The 18,585-nt window shown below is 51.0% G+C and overlaps 1 protein-coding gene across 1 annotated transcript in view; it reads right to left on the reverse strand.

The window, feature by feature from the left end:
• Positions 1-18,585, reverse strand: part of LRCH3 (leucine rich repeats and calponin homology domain containing 3) — a 516,524-nt gene that overhangs the window by 57,177 nt on the left and 440,762 nt on the right. The gene's annotated exons all lie outside the window — the stretch shown is intronic.

The raw sequence follows: 18,585 nt of genomic DNA on the forward strand, positions 1-18,585 counted from the left end.
TTGGAGAAAATCATTCCAACGACGAAGAGCTGAGCTTGTCCTGAGATGTAAATCCTTGCATCTAAACTTGGAGGTATGGGGTCCCCCTGACAAAGCCTAGAGGTCTTCTATAATTATAAAGAACTAGCTTATAGCAGGGGGAGGGTAGTAAGGCGTGGTAGTCCTGTTTCCACTGTCATTGTAATATGGTTTCCCCATATGGAATTGTAACAATGCTGATTATATTGCTCTTATGTATCTTGCTGCTAGTATCGGCTCGTGTACTGCATTATAGAGCACGTTAGTTAAAATGAACATATTTTAAACTGTACAGTGTCTGTTTACTTACGTTGTGGACAAGTATGAGTGTTTGAACGAAAGAGTGTTCCTCTTCCCATGATTCCTGAGAGTCGGAGTGACATGTTCTAGGAAGTCTAATCATTGGTAGATTCGCTTTAGTACGGAGAACGAATGAGACACTATAGCTAGTCGGATTGGGGATCTGGGCACCGAGGTGGATTTTTTGGTACACCACTACACACCGAGGTCCTGGTTTCCTGCGCATAGTTCTGTGTATGTGCAGAATCCCTGCAACAATACAGGTCATCATGAAACATGGCAACAATGAAAACAATGAAACGTAAGCACATCTACATCATTACAGTTGGAAAGGAATTTGTGGCTAGATAAGAGTCTCTAACAGATAAGGCATTACCGAAGGTAAGTAACTTGTTCATCTGATCGAGACTATTCGCTATAGATTTCTTATTTTAGAATAGATACCCAAGCAATACCTCTCTGGAGGCAGGGATGCAATAAGATTATATTAAGAAGTCCTGTAATACTGCATGGGCAATATAACAGGCTGTCTAGATAGTAGTGCTTCGTAAACGTGTTGCCACCTTACTGCCTGACAGATATCCAGGACAGGAACTCTGTGAGCTAACACAGTGGTTGCCGCTTCCGCTCGAGTAGAATGAGCGCGCAAACCCTTGGGGGTTGCTTTCTGGCCAGTGCATAGCAGATTTTGATGCAAAGATTGAGCTATCTGGAGATGGTCCGCTTCTGTACTGCCTTCCTTTCTGGCCTCTGACCTACCCAACAAAGAGTTGGTAGTCTACCCGGAACTCACAATTGCGATCAAGGTAGAACTGCAACACTATTTTTGGGTCCAGTTGATGGGGTCTCTCCTCTTCTTTAGAAGGGTGAGGTGGACTGCAAAAGGTAAGCAGAGTGATGGATTGGCCTACATAAAAAGGGGTAACCACTTTCGGTAAGAAAGGTGCCCTAGTTTGAAGAACCAATTTGTAAGGGAAGAAAGATGGGTATGGAGCATGCGCAGAGAGCGTCTGTTGCTCACTGAACCTCTGGGCAGATGTTATTGCCAATAGAATGGCCGTTTTAATGATGAGAAGTCTGAGTGGGCAGTTGTGAAATGGCTCAAAGGGAGCGCACATCAGAAAAGTAAGAACCAGATTTAGGTCCCACTAGGCATTATAAAAAGCGCTGGTGGGAAAATGTGTTGGAAACCTTTTAAGAACCTATGTACAATAGGTGATTTGAAAATAAATGGCTGATCTGGCAACCGCAGAAATTGCAGAAAGGTAACCTTTTAATGTGTCCAGAGCCGACCCATGCTGGGCCAAGGAAAGAATGAATAAGCAAACCTGAGAATCGTATGCGGATAGAGGCAGGCGTATACCGTCTTGGTTGAGGGATACTTGGTTGCCAGGATAACATTGCAGACTTCGGGCAGAAGGACAAAAGCTGTAAACTGTTGCCGCTCAATCTCCATGCATGAAGGCGAGGCAATTTCAGGTTCCGGTGCAGGACCTTGCCCTGTTGCTGCTACAGAAAACCCTCCTGAAGAGTCAGCCTGATTGGAGGATCTACACTCTCGCTCAACAGCTCCAGATATCAGACTCTCCATGCCTAATCAGGAGCCACAAAAATTACTTGGGCATAGTTGTTTCTGATATTCTTGAGAACTCTGTGTAGGAGTGGTATTGGCAGAAAGGCATACAAGAGGCCGGAGCACCACTAGAGACTAAAAGCACCTTCGTGCGTGCGAAAGCAGCCTTGGAAACTCAAGTGTGCAAAACTGCTGACATGTGATAGAGACTTCTAGCAGCAGATTCCTTACCACAGAATATCCCCAGACATCCCACTGGATCCCGAAACCTTTGGGTAACAGTACCCCTGCGCACCGGTAGAGGGCGTCGTTGGTAAGTAACATGTTCATTATGCGTTCTTGGCAGAGGCAGATAGATCTAACCAAGATCTAACCAAGGCTCTCCCCACTAGGAATTTGCAATCAGAAGTCTCTATTTGATAAAAATCTTAAAATCCTACCTCTAAGAAGGAGTTGATCTGGAAATCTCAGATCAGATCCTGCCAGTGCCAGCACATTAAACTCACACCGATTTTGCTTATCCCGACATATAAACTGAAACAAGTGTGATGTGGGGGGTTCACTATTTGTCTGGATGGAATACAGAGAAAAGATGCTTACCTGTAATCCTCATCAAAGTTATAAGCATGAATAGTCCCGTCCACGTGAAGGAGCACTTTAAAAAATGTTTTTTTTATATATGTAATAGACTTTGCATGCAATATATATAGATATATATATATATATATATATATATAAATACTGCGTGCAAAGTTTATGCACACGTGCAAGTATATATATATATATATATATATATATATATTTTTTTTTAACCAATATGCCTTGCGCATGGGAGGTCACTCAACATTGCTTCGCTGTAGAATGCAGCATGCCGTCTTGTTTCCCTTAAAAATTGTATTCTATGCCGACGCGTTTCGGGATATCAAATCCCTTCTTCATGGGCAGCAAACAAGCAACTGAGACTCTCGTGGTGATGTTTCCTTTTAATTACTTCATTAGTATGACCGCCCCCCAGTGGGCGTGTTGTCCATTGCCTTCTGGGACATTGAGTCCCACCATACGAGAGAAACTGTTTCCTTTGGTAAGGTCAGGTACATAGTTTGCAATAACAATCCACCTTAGTAGGTGGAACAAAGATTGCAGGCTAATTTGCATATGAAGCGCTGTACTGTCAAAGCCCTGAGAGTTCAGAACTGCAGTCTCACAAGCTGGTTTGCACGTCTCCCCCAGCCTGTGATGGTGCTCCTCCCCACGGCTGACCGCCGTGTAAAATCTTTTAACCAATATGCCTTGCGCATGGGAGGTCACTCGACATTGCTTCACTGTAGAATGCAGCATGCGGTCATACTAATGAAGTAATTAAAAGAAAACATCACCACGAGAGTCTCAGTTGCTTGTTTGCTGCCCATGAAGAAGGGATTTGATATCCCGAAACGCGTCGGCATAGAATACAATTTTTAAGGGAAACAAGACTGCATGAACCAAAAACAAAATATCAAAATAAGTGGCGTTTCCTTAACGTAGGAGAGGGGAGGAGGGCCTGTGGGAGAACCTCCCCAGTAGGAGAAAACACAGGACCCCAGCTGGGGACATGTCAAGAAGGGCAGCCCAGCCCCTACCAAGTAGAAGTTATCAAGAACAAGGCGAAGGGAAGACTAGGAGACATTCAAGGTACAACAGCCACAAACCCTCATAGGGAGAGACAGCCGCAGAGGAGCACCCAGGAGGAAAGAACGACCCCAACTCCAGGGAGAAGTGGCAGAACCGGAGGCAGAGCCTGCCGCAGGAAAACACAGTGACAGAGGACAGCGGAACAGGCATCAGCCGCAAGTAGGCAGGCAAGGTAGGAACGGCTCCACAGCCAAGGAACGCAGGCATAGGAAGAAAGGAACAGGTGCACAAAGCCCCAGCAGAACAAGAGGCAGGGGCACAAGGTAGCACAACAAGGGCCACGGCAGTGGGCCAGCACAACCAGGCATGCACAGCTGGCAGCGGACAGCACCATGGAGCAGCACACCCAGAACAAGCCAGGCGCAGGCCGAGGGCAGAGGCCAGGAAAATGCAGAACAAGCCCCAAAGGAGGATTGTGCAAGAGACACATCGACCCACGAAGAGAAATGGAACCAGCCATAAGAGAAAAAGGGGAAGACACGGAGGATGGACCAAGCCGCCAACCATAACACAGGAAAGCTAGGAGAAACCCAGCCCCCCTGGAACACCAGACAGAGGACCAGGTCGAGACGCCGGACAGGAAGGCGGAAACGCCACAACACGACACCATAGACCGCATGGCAAACTGTCCAGCGATGTAGTCAACGCCGAGAATGACGGAACCCGGAGCAGCACAAGCTGCGCCCGGACAAGACACAAGAGACCGCACCAGCGGAATACAGTGAAGCCAAGAAAGGTAGGGAACCCGAAAAAGGGGCAACCATACCTCACTTAACAAACGGTTCAACAACCGGGGGTCTGAGGGAAAATTTTTAAGACCGCACGGGGTTTGTTCCCCCAAAAGACAGAGTAGGAAACAAAGTGAAACCCTGGGGTCTGTTAAGTGCTTGTAAAGTGTGAAAAACCACTACATCAACATTAAATCAAAAAAATGCAAAAGATCCAGAAGTGAAACAACACCTAAATAAGTAAATGGGCATATCCCTTTAAAGGACGAAATCCCTCACTCACCAAAGGTGACACGCTTCATCATTTGGGATTCTCCAACCCAGAGGAAACGCCTAGTTCCTCTGGGGGCTACAACTCCCTCACTGAGAGGGAGGAGCTCAGGGATGTTTTGATAATTCAGATGTTTGGATATGCTAAATCCACAAATGTAGAGCTAATGGTGTGAGTGAGAGCGCAGCACAAAGAAAAAATTATTATTAATGCATGTGAAGAATGTGAGATTTAAAACTAGCTCAAGAACGTGAGACACAACTTTATTCGTAATACATGCTTGGCTAGGGTTAAAATAATAGTGCACCAGCAGTCAACGGATTTTTAGACCGTGGTGATGGTATAACTGGTCAACATGTTTCAGCCATGTAGCCTCTAAGAAGGCACGGCTTTCATCAGGACCTAAATAGCTACTGCGTTGCAAGTGAACCAAAGCAAAGGATACTATAGGTGCACGTTCTTTCGATATGGAGAAGTGTGGCTCACTGGTTAGAGGAGGCAGACCTGGAAGCAGAGGTTAGCCCGGGACCAGGGTTCAATTCCCGGCTCGGCTGGGTCTTGAGTCCATAAATGTCCATGGACTCGATAATTCTCACTCCAGTGCATACTCGACTCATGGGCTCACACTCTGCGACTCTGGGCAATAGCTTACTTAATCTCCACATGGGCCCCTCGCGGCGGGATGCCTGGCTTTCACCTTGCGGATGCCCTGCCGGGTTATCTCACAGGGGAATACCAGGACGGGTTCCCTAAGCAAGCGCTTAGAGACCGCTTGGTGATTTGCGCTATATAAATTCCTGCACATTTACATTTATATGTTCATAAATGGTGTAAGATAGCTAAAAGAACCAAAAACAAAATATCAAAATAAGTGGCGTTTCACAAAATCAATCTTGAATTCAAGAAAGATAAGAGGTGAGTTCAACTTACCCGTCAATACTGGGTAAGTCACCACACCTCTACCTGGCAACCGCTCAGGAAAGGAGCACCGCTCTATAAAAAAATTATAGGGTGATCAATAGTGAGTGAGAAAAGTCTCCATCCTGAAGGGGGGATAATACCATTAAATTTCAAACCCTATCAGAAGAGAGTCCCAAGTTTATAGGAAAAAACAAAATCAGAGGCCAGGATCCAAAGTGTCAAATTAAAATAAATAACTCTGATAGAGAAGATGGTAACCAAGCCACGATTGAGTGCCAAAAATTAAAACCGATGTGCTGGGAAAACCCCACACCGATAATTATGAAATGCACTTCGAAATTCTGTGGCCAGGTCGAACAATCAAATAAAATAAGATACACCCCAACTGTCTCTTAATACATAATGGTAAGTGAAAAGAGCCCAGATGGAGTAACTCAAATACAGAACCAAGTGTTCAACAGCAAAAAACCTACGCACCAGCAAAGTATCAGTCTGAAGACTGAACAGAGCTTAACCTGTCTGTCGGTACGCCAGCGCTTCAGTGAGCCTGGAGCCGGAGGTACCAGGACCTGGAAGTTCTTTCCTTAAAAAGACAGCCCCGTGTGTGTTTGTGCCCAATCACAAACACGGACGGAATGAATCACCACGCGCGGGACCAAATTCCGTAAGGAGCATGCGCGTCAAAAACCACTCATTTTCAGGCATGCGTGTAAGTAGTTAAGTGTCTCTCAGGCGCACATGTGCAATGAAAAGATAACCAAGCACACGTTTACATCAGCAAAGGCTACATGAACATGTAGAAATAGCGTAATTGACGGAATATTCATACCGCGAGAAAATGTACAAAACGGACCCCATACCTCCCCAGCGCAGGACAGAGCTATGCAATAGCTACAAGTACCCCACATAGGGTATGATACGTCCCACTAAAACATCGGAACACCTCTTAGGGAAAAACCCGCAGCAGAGGACCAGAACATAAGGTTAGAGTATGATACGTCCCAAGAAAACATGGGAACACCTCTTAGGGAAAAATCCTGCGGCAGACGACAGAACATAAAGGACCTGCAGATAGAACCACAGACGGCTTGTCAATCAGCCAACCAAAAAACACACAGAAGGCCCAACCTGAGGACACATATGGGTGGACCACAACCAAAGAACCACAAAATCCAAAGGGGCTGTACCAGCAGCCAACAGCACAAAAGTGGTCAACCTAAGGACCCGAAGGCACGCCAACCAACCAGAACAGACAGACGGTCCAACCAAACAACGCCACCCATAAAGCAGCAGAGGATCGAAAGCACAAGCTACTTACCTTCGGTAACGATATATCTGTAAGAAACATTAGTTACTTAGATTCCTTACCTTAGAATATCCCCAGGCGTCAGGCTGGATCCGGAAAGATTTTTCGTCAGCAGTACCCCTGCGCATCGGTAGGCGTCGTCTGCGGCTCCGCGTTCGTCGTAGTGATCGCCGGGATGACGTCAGAGTACTTAGAAGCCGCCCTCGCGCGCTGACGTCAGTTCTGTACCTAGCTTTCCGCGCCAGGAACGCCGAGCCATGCAAGAAACCGACACTGGTGCCATGAAACTAGGGCTCTGAAAGGGATATCGGTTCGCAGAATGGGGAGGATGGGTGGGGCAGTAAGGAATCTAACTAACAAATGTTGCTTACAGATATATCGTTACCGAAGGTAAGTAACTTGTGCATCTTAAAGAAACACGTTGGTTAGATTCCTTACCTTAGAATAGATACCCCAGCAATACCAACCCCGGTGGTGGGTCTGCGAACCAAGATCACACCAGGAAGTCCTGGAGAACGGAACGGCCAAAGAAGCCTTCCCTCCGGACTTGGCTGTCCAGGCAGTAATGCTTGGCAAACGTGTGCAGGAAGGGCCACATAGCTTCCTGACAAATGTCCTGCAGAGGGACTCCCCGTCCCAAGGCAGTAGTAGCAGCTGTGGCCGGAGTGGAATGGGCCATCAGCCCCACAGGAGGATCCTTTTAGCCAAGGAATAACAGACCTTAATGCACAAAACGACCCACCGAGAGATGGTTTGCTAGTGCACCTCCCGTCCTTTCTTAGCGCCCACGTAGCCAACAAAGAGTTGGTCGTCCACCCGGAACTGTTTTGTGCGGTCCAGTCAAAAGGAGAGCGCACGTTTTGGGTCCAGACGGTGGAGCCTCTCTTCCTCTTTTGAGGGTTGCGGAGGCGGAAAGAAGGTGGGCAAGATAATGGACAGCCCGATGTGAAATGCAGTAACCACCTTAGGAAGAAAAGAAGAACGAGTCCTCAGAATAACCTTGTCCGGATGGACAGAAAGGAAAGGAGGTTTAGATGAAAGAGCCTGGAGCTCACTCACTCTTCTGGCAATGGTGATGGCAACCAGGAAAGCGGTTTTAAGAGTCAGAAGACGGAGAGGGCAATTATGAAGTGGCTCAAAGGGAGCGCACATCAGGAAGGTAAGAACCAGATTCAAGTCCCACTGAGGCATCACGGAAGGAACTGGAGGAAACATGTGCGTGATGCCTTTCAAGAATCTATTGACAACATGGGACTTGAAAAGAGAAGGCTGATCAGGAAGCCTCAAGAAGGCTGAAACAGCTGCAAGATATCCCTTGATGGTGCCCAGAGCAGATCCCTTTTGGGCTAGGGAAAGGAGAAAGTGGAGAACTTCAGAAAGAGGGGCGGAAAGGGGATCCACAGCCTTTGCTGTGCACCATGCCACAAATTTGTTCCACCTGCAGGCATATACCGTTTTAGTGGAGGGACGCCTGGCTGCCAGAATGATATCACAGACTTCAGGAGGCAAGTCAAATGGCATCAACTGCCGCCGCTCAATCTCCACGCATGGAGGTGGAGGCTGGACAGGTTCGGGTGGAGGACCGTCCCCCGCTGCTGCGACAGAAGGTCCTCCTGAAGAGACAGTCGAATCGGGGGATCGATTGACAGACTGAGTAGCTCGGGATACCAGTATCTTTGTGCCCAATCCGGAGCCATAAGGATGACTTGGGCCCGGTCGCGCCTGATCATCTTCAGCACTCTGGGCAGAAGTGGTATAGGCGGAAAGGCGTATAACAGACCGCAACTCCTCTCGCGACGAAAAGCGTCTCCGAGCGAGTGCCGCCTTGGAAATTCCAACACGCATAACTGATGACATTGCACGTTCTCTTCGGTGGCGAATAGATCTAACCAAGGCTCTCCCCACTGCCGAAAGAGACCTTGCGCCACGTCAGAGTTCAGACTCTACTTGTGATCCATCATGCACCGACGGCTGAGTTCGTCCGCCCTGGCGTTCAGAGAGCCCGCCAGGTGTTTAACCACTAGGGTGATGCCCTGATGTTCCAGCCATGTCCAGAGGTGCAGAGCCTCCTGACCAAGGGTCCACGACCCCGCCCTGTTTGTTGCAATACCACATGGCGGTGGTGTTGTCTGTGAACACCTGCACTACACTTACCCGGACAGAGGGAAGGAATGCCTTCAGTGCAAGCCGGATCGCCCGCAGCTCCAATAGGTTGATATGGAGCCGGGACACCGCCGGAGACCAGAGGCCTCTGATCTCCGCGTCTCCCATGTGCCCCCCCATCCCAGGAAGAACGCATCCGTCACCACTACGTGCTCTGGTTGGGGTAGGGAGAGGGATCTGCCACTGACCCAATCGCCGTCCGTAAGCCACAACTGCAACTGTCTTGCAGTGCCCTACGAGATCAGGATGTGGTCGGACAGGTTGCCCTGATGTTGAGCCCACTGGAACTTCAGGTCCCACTGCAGAGCCCGCATCCGCCACCTGGCGTGATGTACCAGCAGGATGCAGGAGGTCATCAGACCCAGCAGCCGTAGGGCCATCCTGACCGAAACTCTGGATAAAGGCTGGAAAATCGGAATCAGAGCCTGAATATCCCGAACCTGCTGTTCAGGAGGATAGACCCGAAACTGCGCCGAGTCCAGAACCGCTCCAATGAAGAGGAGCTTCTGGGAGGGACTCAGATGTGACTTCGGCATGTTGGAGAACCCCAGCAAATGCAGGAGGTCGGCCGTTGTCTGGAGGTGGGAGACGACTGTCCAGGGCGAGCCCGCCTTCAACAACCAGTTGTCAAGATAGGGGAAGACTGGAACCCCTAATCTGTGCAGATGAGCTACGACCACCGCCATCACTTTCGTCAACACCCGAGGGGCACTGGCGAGGCCGAAGGGGAGCACAGTAAACTGAAAGTGCTCGTGGCCTACTGTGAACCGCAGGTAACGCCGGTGGGCCGGCAGGACGGAGATGTGGAAATAAGCGTCCTGCAAGTCCAACGCTACCATCCAGTCTCCAGGGTCTAGGGCAGCCAGAACCTGAGCTAATGTCAACATCTTGAACTTCTCCTTCCGGAGGAAGGCGTTGATGCTCCTGAGGTCCAAGATAGGGCGTAGCCCCCCTTTGCCCTTCTTGGGAACCAGAAAGTAGTGGGAGTAACAACCCCGTCCAACTCCTTGAACGCTGTGAACAACTTCCATTCCGCCATGTTACACATCCAGGAGTGGATGAACTACAACCAATTAAAATTAAATCCTGGTAAAACTGAGCTCCTTCTCCCCGGCTCCATCCCCTCCCACTGGGGTCCGCAGTTCTGGCCTAATAAACTAGGCCCCCCCCCCCCGGTCCCTGTGAAATCAGTAAAAAGTCTTGGTGTGACCATCGATACCGAACTCTCCCTCAGATCTCATGTGGGCGCTTTGATCTCCTCATGTACGTTCCAGCTCCTCAAAATCCGTAAAGTCAGTCACCTACTACCACCAGCCGCTCTGGTCCAGGTTATCATCTCCCTGGTACTATCTCGCCTGGACTTTTCCAACTCCCTGTACTACGGACTCCCAAAATCACTGCTGCATCGCCTTCAGGTCGTGCAGAACCAAGCAGCCCATCTCATCTACAAAACTCCCAAATGGCAGTCGGCCTAACCTCTGCTACACATACTGCACTGGCTACCTATTGAACAAAGGGCGGCCTTCAAGCAGGGCGGCCTTCAAGCTGGGCTGCCTCACGTTCAAATCCCTCCACTGTTCCAGCCCCGCCTTCCTGACAACACTCATCAATCCACACCGTCCAACGCGCAATCTTCGTTCAGCTCTCCTCAACCTGCTTGCTGTCCCCAAAACCAAAACCAACCAATTCGGCGGCCGTCGGTTTGCCCACCTTGCCCCCAAATTTTGGAATCCTCTTCTCCTGACCATCAAATCCAGTAGCTCCCTCCTTCATTTAAGAAAACTGCTCAAAACCTTCCTTTTTCCCCCCACTCGGCTAAACTCCACCTCCTCTGACCCCAGACTCACCTCTGTCTTACAGCGCCAGGAAACCCACGGTGTCAGTGCGCTCTATAAATTCCACTTAACATAACATAACTTCTGGGCCAGGAACGCGCTCGATGGCTCCTAAGAGGGCCGTAACTTCCTCCTGCAGAAGTTGCAAGTGATCCCCCGACATGGGGTGGTACTGCGGTCGCATGGCTGGAGGGGTCGCCTTGAAGGGGAGGGAGTAGCCCCTTCGGATGATTTGCAGCACCCACCTGTTCGAAGTGATGGTACGTCAGTGGAACAGGTGATGGCGAACTCTGCCTCCCACTGGCATGCAATGGGCCTGAAAGCTCGGACTAGGAAGGCTTTGAGGCAGATGCTGCTGTCCACCTTCTCCGCCACGGCGGAATCCACGTACGCGTGGAGGCTGATTCTGCGGCCTGTGGCTGAACGAACGTGCGGGGGCCCCCCTTCCTTGGCCACGAAAGGGGCGAAAAGCAAAAGTTTGCTGGCGCTGGGCCGACAGACCCAAGCACTTGGCCATAGCCCTGGGGTCCTTAAAGCGCTCCAGCGCGCTATCTGCTTTGTCGCCAAAAAGGCAACTGCCATCAAAGGGCATGTCCATGAGAGTGCTCTGGACATCCCCTGAAAAGTTTGTGGACCTCAGCCAGGGGTGATGATGAATCGCCACAGTCGTTGCATTCACTCTGCCCAGCGAGTCCGTGGTGTCAAGTCCACATCTAATGGAATACCGTGCTGCATCACGCCCCTCAGCAAGAGCCTGGGCGAGCCGTGTCCTGGCCTCCTCTGGACACTGGGGCAGCACGTCTGCCACCGTATCCCACAGAGAGTGGGTGTAACGGTCCAAAAGGCATGCGGTATTAATGGACCACAACCCAAGACTGAGTGAGGAAAACAGTTTCTTGCCAAACTGTTCCATCCTTTTGGATTCCCGGTCCGGAGGTGCGTACGGGAAGGCGGTTTGGGACGTGGAGGCCTGGATAACCAGACTCTCAGGGGTGGGGTGTACAGACAGAAAGCAGGGGTCGGCCGGAGCTGGGCGGTGGTGCCGGGCCACGTTCCGATCCACAGGAGAGACTGTGGAGGGCTTGGACCAAGTGCCAGTCAGAACGTCGGTGAGGGCCTCATTAAACTGCAGCAGAGGCTCTGAAGAGCTTACTGGCGGTTGAAGCACCTCAGGGAGGTTAGTCCTCACGGCCGCTGCAGGGAGCTCCAGGCGCAAGGCCTTGGCCACCTTGCACAGCACCACAGCATAACCGTAGCCACAGAAGGAGGAGAAATGAAACCAGTGTCAGGCGAAGTAGACCACTGGCCTCCCCCAGCTCATCTGACCAGTCCTGACTTAACTGGCACTGCTGTGCCAGAGGGTCCTCAGACCCCTCCCAGTCCTCCCCTTCATCCGTGTCCTGATAAACAGGCAGAAATGACGGAGCCAGGTCATAGGTGAATTCCCCACCCATCGACGCTGGAGACTGCGCCGAGTGGCGCTGCTCTGACGCCGGACCCAGACCAGGGCTGAAACCAGGGATGGCGTCGTCCGAGGACGGCGCCAAGAGCGCAACCATGGGGGTCGGCGCCAGCGGAGGAGTCGTGAGGTCAACTGGCGACGACCGGGATCCAGGCCTGGATCCCACAGGGGCCTGCGGCGTCAGGACCGAAGTCGACGGCGGCGCCGAAACCGCCAGCTCGCTAGGACCCCCAGTCGGACCTGCGGGGCCCGGAGGCGCACCGGCAGGCCTCGACGGCGGGAAGAGAGTCCTCATGACCACGAGGAAGTCTCGAATCTCGCCCGGAGTCGCATGAAGCCCAGGGACCGGAGGGTGCGGGGCCAGATGCGACTCCTGCGGCTCCGGCGGAGCCGCAAGGGTGGTGCCACTCGAACCCTCGGCTGAGTCGCGCGACCGGCGAGGGGTCAGAAAAGCGATATCGCTTCTTCGACTTCTTTTTGCCATGCCTCGACTTACCTGAGTGCGAGGACTTGGATCCCGACGAGCGGTGATAACTGCGGCTCCGCGACCGGTCCCTCGACTTCCTCCTCATCGTCTCCGGCGCGGAGACGACTGCCGGATCTCGAGGAGCTTGCGGGACCGCTCCTGCCTAGCTTTCGACATCAAGGCCCGGCAGTCGGACACGACTTGTCATCGTGGTCGGCCCCAAGACAGAGACACCGATGGTGGGGGTTGGTAACCGACATCAGTCGGGGACAGACGTCACCCGGCTTGAACCTGGGCATCCCTACCGGCACCAGGAGTCAAAGTCGACTCGAAAAAGATAGACAAAATGTCCAAAAAGTTAGTTAAAAAAAATGACTACGGGTATATTCCTCCCGGATCTGCGCTTGCTGGTGTGGAAAAAAGAAGAACTGACGTCAGCGCGCGAGAGTGGCGTCCAAGTACTCCGACGACGACATCCCGGCGATCACGACGCCGACGACTGACGCGGAGCCGCAGATGACGCTTACCGATGCGCAGGGGTACTGCTGACGAAAAATCGTTCCGGATCCAGCCTGACGCCTGGGGAAGGTAAGGAATGTAAGGAATCTAACTAACGTGTTTCTTTCAGATAGCCAAGTTTACGGAGGGGGAGGGGGAGGAGGAGGAGGACTCAAGGAGCAGCTGAATGGCAGCATCCTCATGGGTGTTAAACAAAAGCACCCTATAAAAGGGCAGGTCAACGAGACGCTCCCTCACATTCTCAGGAAAAACACTATCCCTCAGCCAAGCATGGAGATGGAGAGCCACTGAACTTGCCATTGTGCGGCCAAGAGCATCAGAAACATCCAGGGCCGAATGAAGAATGAACGCGGCCAGCTCCCAGCCATCCAGCACACGGCGTCGCAGGTCGGCGGAGACATCGTCCAGAGAGGCAGAAGACAGAAGGGACTCCACGGAATCCCAGAAGCTGGATGTAGCCCTGGCCAACACACAAAGCGTGTTGAGCACTCGCAAAGCAGCACTAGAGGAAGCTAAGAAGTTCTGCCCCCATGAAGCTAACCACCTGGCCTCCCGTGACGGAGGAAAACACCAAACGCAAGGAAGGAAAAGCAGTCTGCAGAAAAGGGCCCTGGGTAGAAGGGTGGAAAGAAAGGCAGACTAGGTCGTGCAGAGCAGGACGGTGGCGATGGAGGAGCGACTGAGGGACCGGATCCCCCGTGGCAGGACGCCCCCAGAAGAGAATTATGGAGTGAAGCTTCGAAGGGAAGAAGCAGCTCCCGTCCACCAGAGCCCTGATGGAGAACCTCCAGCAAATGGTCCGTAGGGAACGGGGTGGCAGGGTCGCCCATGTGCAAAAGCCAGCGGCTGTGGAAATGGCCCAGGCAAAGGCCGCACACGCCTCCATAGGGCGTCGAGGGGGGGAAAGCAATTCCTCCGTGGGCGACGGCTGTAAACTAAGCCTGCCATCCCCGAATCCAGCTGGAGAAAGAAATGGCCAACCCCAGAATGGTGGAAGATTGACAGACTAGTAGGAGACCTGAGGCACCTCTGGGAAAGGCTGTGGCTGTGGGGATGGCGAAGAACCCTCCCTGGAAGACGCTGGGGAAAAAGCCACGACATGGCGGCCTGTCTCCGGGGAAGAAGAGACAAAAAGTTGTCGAACCTCTGGGGAGGAGGGGACCTCTGGAGACGGGTCGGAGGGGACGCCGAGACGACCTCTTCCACTACTTGCACCCTAGGAGAATGGGGCTGGGCCGGCTCTGGGTCGGCGAAAGAATCTCCGACAAAGCAGCCGCCTGCGTGGAGAGACGAGAGGGACCTGGGGACGCGCCCTGGCCTCTAGCCAGCACCCGTGGCGCCGTCAGGGTTGGCAGCCGTCGGCACCTGAGCGACGTCAGCTCGGCTTCTGGCAAGGCCGCCGCCTGCCCAGAAGACCAAGAAGGACTCAGGGGCGGGCCGCGAGTCCCTGCGACCTCAAGCGACACCACAGGGACCCCCTCGGGGGTTTCCAGCGAGGCAGAGGCGTCGTGGGCCAAAGAGGGGTACCCCGTAGGGCCGCACACCGACGACACCACACCTCCAGAACCTGAAGCCGAGCCTGTCGGCGTTGGAGCAGCCGGCGACGCCGCGGAATGCTCCGCACGTGGCAAGGGATCCGCGGACATCCCAGGAAGAGGAGGAGGATGGGCCAAAGAAGCTTGCAGAGCCACAGCACAGGCCTCCATTTGGGCCCTAGTCACCCCGGTGCCGGGAAACGGCAGGTAGTGTGGCGACAAATGAGGCCGCATGTCCCACGGAGAACCGGCGCCCTCCGCAGAGCGGGGACCAGGCCTCGGAAACAAGCTATAAGACTTACCAATGGGCGAGCGACGCCCTAGGGGCCTCGGTGACGGGCGATGCCGAAAGCGGATGCAGCGATTCTGGGACCCTTACGCGGGGGATTGACGCAGGGACGACACAGCTCTGGACAACCGGGCGGAGAGGAGCTTCATCAGACGCTCATCCGACGCTCCCGCCGGGACTTAGGCTTCAGATGCTGGCAAGCGTTGCAGTCCGTGGAATCATGGTGCTCGCCCAAACACCACATGCAAATAGGATGGGGGTCTGTCACCGACATATGACGTACGCAAGACGAGCATGCCTTAAAGCCCGAAGGCATTCGCACACTGTCCCAACACGCAAAAGCATGAAAAGAAAGCCTGAAAACAAGACAGGGACACGATCCGGGTCCGCGTTGCACGCGGAAAAGGAAACTTATGTCAGCGCGCCGGGGTAGGGTTTATGTGACCTCGCTGACGTCACGCCCGCGGCCGACATCAGGGCGGGGTCGCGTGGTACTGCCCCCCCGGCGCGCAGAGATGCTGGGGAAAAGCAAGTTTTTCGGGTCCAGTCTCGCGCCTGGGGATACTTCTACGTTAAGGAATCTGCGGCTAGTAGTCTCTATCAGATGTGCTGGCAAATAGGAAAGACCCTTTGCATGTTAGATGCTGTAAAGAGGCTTTAGGAATGGGTCCAAATGGGTAACCCATTCATTTGGAGAGGACAATGTTAAGTTCCCAAGAAGGGGTTGGTGACATCATTGGATGGAATACTTTTATAACCCCTTCTAAGAAGTCTTTAATTATAGGAATTTTAAAGAGAAAAGTTTGTGACAGAAATTTTCTAAAGGTTGTTATAGCCACAAATGCAGGTGTGAGGAATAACAGTTGGCTCTAACAGACTAGGAACCAAGTGAAGCAATGGTCGCACAGCTGTCGTATGATGTAAGGTCTCAAAAATCACAGTAGTAGTAGTTTGAATATCTTTGCCCCTCTTATTAGCACGTCATTGAAGGTAAGAATAGCAGGTATACAAGACATTCTGCAGGAGGTGTATCAGTCAGAGTAGATGAGTAACTTGACAGATGAACAAGTAGTCATACACGAAGATGGAGATCTCCTCCTCCTGTATCAAGATCTGACCTGGGAAATCTAATAGATCTAGATCGGTTTTGGCTGTCACTTTAGATCTGGAATGGTGATGTCACGGACCCCTAGATCTTTTTGGAGATTTATGTGGTGAAGCTGTAATATTCGGGCTACTTGAAGGCCCTATTGGAGTTGTAGGTAGCACGGATGGCGAGTGGTGTATTAGGCAGATCGGCGGTGGCGGATCCTTGACGAATGTGTGACTACAGGACGCCACCTTTGACACACTCCAGCCTGCATGATGCTTAATTAGCATCCACCAGTAGAAATACTACTGGAGTTCGAACAAAAGACATACAGGTGAGTGCATTAGGCCTCACATTTGGTGTGCATGGAACACATGTAATAAGCCCAAATTAGGACTCATAAGTAGGCTGTATTAACACCACGCCCTGACGAAGGCCCCAGACCCGACTGGGCAATTTAGGGAGGGCCGAAACATGTTGGCATTAAACAGAGGGTATAATTGAACACAAGAAGGTTCAAAAAAACCCCAATATTTGGCTTTTATCTATATCACAAGTGCCTCAGAATAAAGGATCAAGAGGAGGTACACTTGTAGATATTTTTAACGAATACAACAAAAAAATCTGGTTCGCCTCATAAACCAGTGACCTACTTATTAGAACTCCCGGTATATCTATGGTTGAGTCCGCCCAGATAGTATCACCTTATCTGGGTGTGGAGGTAACGCCGATGATGAAGCATGTCACTATTATGTGAGTGAGGCGTTTCCGTCAATATCTTTGATATTCCAACTGACGCTAATACAGTAGGACCATCGCGATAAAACTGTACCCCCGGATGGGGAATACAGTCTTAGACTACAGTTGTCCATAGTGAAAAAAAGTTGTATTGGGAGAACGCAACTGTTAGATTCTTTCTCTCACTCTCCACTCGTGAAAAAGAGCACGGATGGTGTGCCTGGAGAAAAATGAGGAGATGGAGATCCCCTAGGCGATGGTGTACCAGACATTTGGACCCCAGGTGTGGCCATTCATTGTAAGTACTCAGAGTCCGAGGTATGAGGCACATGTCCGAGTTATAGACTTTGATGCCAGGATGGAGAGCAATTTAAAAGTGAAAGTGATCAGGCCCTAAATAGAGTGAGGTCTAGATTCAGCTGTGGATATTGGTGTGTCCCTTGACATCGAAAGCTTCTCTCTCGACTTTGACTTTTATGCTGTGTATGATGTTGGATGTTTTTCCCTCAACGTCAGTTTTGGGTGCTGGTTTTGCCATCGAGATCTGCTTCTTCGATGTCGATGGACGTCGACTTTGATGCCGATGTGTGTGTTGTCAGTGAACACAGAGTATGTTTCGACGTCGAGTGATGGCTTGATACTACCGTTGATGGCGTACCTCTCGATGGCGAGTACACCGGTAACTGTTCAGTTCTCGATGTCACACCTCTCAAAGTTGATCGGGAGAGTCTTATCTTGTAATGGTGATGTGTCTCTGAATTTCCCTCTGTGAGACTCCTTTGAGCGAGAGAACGGATCTTTGGATGAAGACTGACCTTCCCCAAGGCCTCTTGATGAAACAGTTGTCCTTTCTTGGAGAACATATAGCCTGTTCTTTTTTCTGTCCTTCAGAGTACACTTAGAAAATTTCTGGAGGTGACCACATGTCTCAGGATTGTGAGACTCTGGAAGGCAAACAATGCAGAAAGAAGGAAGATCTAGTTGAGCTTCTTTCTTCCCGCTGGAAGGGCACTTTCAGAAAAAAGATATATGCTCTCTGGGTTCAGATGATAAGTATTTGGAAAGATTACCGGTATTTTTTGCCAGAAAGGCGGAGCTCGGTGCTCCGTGCTCCAGGATCCTAACCGCAGGAGCTGGAAAAAAAGAACTGACCTAACGGACACCTGCAAGGCATGATAGGATAAGGGTGTAGTGTGAGGTTCTTAAAGGCACAGTGCCAGTTTTCTCTACTATTCTGTGAATAGCAGCCAATTGGCTAACAAGGTCTCATGCTCCCTTTTCTTTTATAAAGGTCTGTGAAAGGTTTTTTAGTCATTTTTCATTAAGGACATATTTCTATGTAATTGGATTCTTTTCAAAGTCAAAATTCAATGTAATATGCTAATTTGTAGCCTTTCTTTAGACTGCAGATATATATGTGTGTGTGTAAAGTACTACACACAAAGTTTAATATATATATATATATATATATATATATATATATATACACACACACAGACACACACACATTTTTAAAAGTGCTCCTGGATCCCCGCACGTGAGCAGGAATATTATTGATGAGGATCCCCTGGAAGAGAACTACATTTGCCGGGAGGTTGAAGAAGGTAAAGAGGGACAACATAAGATACAAGAAAACCCAATGAGGCAGAGGATGACAATACACTAATCCAATGTCCGTGGTGAAGTACAACTCTCTCCAA

Source organism: Triturus cristatus, chromosome 11, assembly GCF_964204655.1.
Source record: "Triturus cristatus chromosome 11, aTriCri1.1, whole genome shotgun sequence".
NCBI lineage: Eukaryota > Metazoa > Chordata > Amphibia > Caudata > Salamandridae > Triturus > Triturus cristatus.